The sequence below is a fragment of the Austrofundulus limnaeus genome, unplaced genomic scaffold (genome assembly GCF_001266775.1).
Source record: "Austrofundulus limnaeus strain Quisiro unplaced genomic scaffold, Austrofundulus_limnaeus-1.0 Scaffold420, whole genome shotgun sequence".
NCBI lineage: Eukaryota > Metazoa > Chordata > Actinopteri > Cyprinodontiformes > Rivulidae > Austrofundulus > Austrofundulus limnaeus.
This window is the reverse complement of record NW_013952822.1, coordinates 130,403-133,564: the sequence shown is the minus strand read 5'-3', so window position 1 is coordinate 133,564 and position 3,162 is coordinate 130,403.

Genomic DNA, 3,162 nt, shown 5'->3' with positions numbered 1-3,162 from the left:
TTCTGTTCCAGGTCCAGATCCCAGACTCCTCCCGCACCTGTAAAAATAAAATCACTTACCTTTTGTATATCTCGTCTACGTCTCTGTTAGTCTCCGGTACTGCTCACGTTGACCTCCACCCGTAAATCTGATAGTATGCTTCAGCCAAGTAAAATGTCCGTGAGCAATACCTCTGACAATCAGACACCCAGGGTTAATAATCAACCTGACCCTACAATATTAGATCATGACCAGAAGCTTAACCAGTTATTTCAGCTCCAACAGGAAACCAGCGTATTATTAAATCAAGTCACTCATTGCATTGCCACAATTGATAGCAGATTGAACACGTTTTTTTCTTCTAACCCCATTTCACCTCCCGTTACCACGCCCAGTCCACCTGTTTTTACCTGTGAGAGAACCAGACATCCGACCCTCAGAATTATTTGACGGTGATATAAATCAGTGTGCAGGTTTTTTACTGCAGTGCCGGTTAGCTTTCGCTCGTTCACCTTCACCTTTTTCTACTCATTCTGCCCGAGTCACTTACATCGTGTCTGCTTTAAAAGGAAACGCGCTCAGATGGGCTCAAGCTTTCCTTTCAGCTCATTCCTCAGATACACTCACCTCTCAGTTGTTCATTCTGGAGTTCCAGCGTGTTTTTGATCATCCCCTCCAGCAGGAGGAAGCAGCGAAAAGACTGATCAATCTACGACAAGGAAGTAAATCGGCAGCTGAACACTCTGTGGATTTTCGCATTGTTGCGGAAGAGGCTGGTTGTGGGGAACTTTCCTTAAAATGTATTTACATAAACTCATTATCTGAACAACTTAAAGATCAATTGGCTTCCTGGGACGAACCCGGAAGCCTTGATGATTTAATCACATTGTCCATACGTATTGATAATAGATTAAGAGAGCGAAAGAAGGAAAAAACTACACTTCCCAGACGCCGCAAGCTTCCGCCTCCACAATCAGTGGTGAGTTTCCTCTTCCTCACACAACAGCTGTTACCAATCCTGCTGAACCCATGCAAATTGGACGCACCCGGTTGACTCCTGAGGAAAGACAGAGACGGTTTGCTGCCAAGTTGTGCATCTACTGCGGTAACAAGGGACACTTCATCGCCACTTGCCCCCTGCGGGAAACGGGTCGTCTCGTCAGTAGAACAGGGGAAGCTGATGAGACCTGACAACCTTTCTCCTACCTCCTTGTTCTTTTTGCCTGCGACGGTAGTTTGTGGACAAATCAAACTACCCATCTCCGCTCTTGTGGACTCTGGAGCAGAACAAAACCTGATTTCCAGTGATTTAGTGGAACAACTAAATATCCCCGCCTCACCTCTTGATCCTCCACGCTCCATCGCCGGTGTCACTGGACAACTCTTGTCACAAGTCAACCAACTGGTTCCCAATCAACATGTCATCGTGTCTGGAAATCATCATGATCTGGGTGAGTTTTTCGTCTTTGACTCCACATCCCCACAACTCATTTTTGGCTTTCCATGGCTTTCCACCCATAATCCAGTTATAAATTGGAAGAAAAGAAGAGTTGAAAATTGGAGTTCATTCTGTTTACTAAACTGTTTAAAATCAGCTGTTTCACCCTCCGTTAAAGGGGAGGAACCAGTCGAGGAGACGGATCTGTCTTCTGTTCCTGTAGTGTATTACGACCTTGCAGCCGTTTTCAGTAAAAACAAAGCACTCTCTTTACCTCCCCATAGACCATTTGACTGTTCCATAGAACTATTACCCGATTCACCATTACCTTCCAGCCACTTATACAATCACTCTGGCCCTGAAAAAGAAGCCATGAAGACTTATATCGACGACTCCCTAGCTTCTGGTATAATCCGCCCCTCCAAGTCTCCTCTAGGGGCAGGATTCTTTTTTGTTTCCAAGAAAGATAAATCCCTTAGACCCTGTATTGATTACAGGGGTCTTAACCAAATCACTGTTAAAAACAAGTATCCACTACCCCTGTTAGACTCTGTACATGATCAGCTCCACACGGCCACCGTCTTTACTAAACTCGATCTTCGAAACGCTTACCATCTGGTTCGGATAAGAGGGTGACAGTGGAAGACAGCCTTCAAGACACCCTTGGGTCATTTCAAGTATTTGGTCATATCTTTTGGCTTGAACAATGCTCCATCAGTTTTCCAAGCCCTTATTAATGATGTCCTAAGAGACTTTCTCAGTGTGTATGTATTTGTCTACCTCGATGACATCYTCATTTATTCCTACGACCTCAAGCAACACAAGAAACATGTCAGAGCAGTCCTTCAAAGGCTCCATGAAAATCAGCTTTTTGTTAAGGCAGAGAAGTGTGAATTTCATGTCTCCTCAGTTTCCTTTTTAGGGTTCATTTTGGAAAAGGGTCAGTTCAGAACTGACCCAGAAAAGGTTCGAGCAGTTTCTGAGTGGCCCGTTCCTAAGGATCGAAAACAACTACAAAGATTTCTGGGTTTTGCAAACTTCTACAGGCGTTTCATCAGGGATTACAGCCGCATCACCGCACCCCTCACTCAACTAACCTCCACTTCAAGACCGTTTTCTTGGACTCCTGAGGCACAAAGCGTATTTGGTGAGTTAAAGGCTCGTTTTTCTCATGCTCCTATTTTGTGTCACCCAGACCCCCACAAGCAATTTTTTGTAGAAGTGGACGCTTCTGATCTTGGAGTGGGTGCGGTGTTGTCCCAAAAAGCTGAATCCGATGGTAAGATGCATCCTTGTGCTTTTTTTTCTCGTCGCATGTCCCTGGCCGAGATTAATTACGATGTTGGCAACAGAGAACTCCTAGCCATAAAACTGGCACTGGAGGAATGGAGACATTGGTTAGAGGGAACCGATGTACCRTTTGTTATCTTCACTGATCATAAAAATCTAGCATACTTACAAAACGCTAGAAGGTTAAATCCCAGACAAGCCAGGTGGTCATTGTTTTTTGCATGATTCAACTTTACCATAACTTACATCCCCGGTTCCAGGAACATCAAACCAGACGCTCTCTCCAGGCAGTTTTCATCATCTGAGAAAACAGAAGAAGACATCAACATCTTACCTCCCTCCTCACCCACACCTGCATGTGATTTGGCTCATTACCTCCAGGCTTCTTAAGGCAGTGCTGAAGATCAACTCATCGCTGAAGTATCGCCTCATGTTTGGTATGAGCTCAGCCTGCT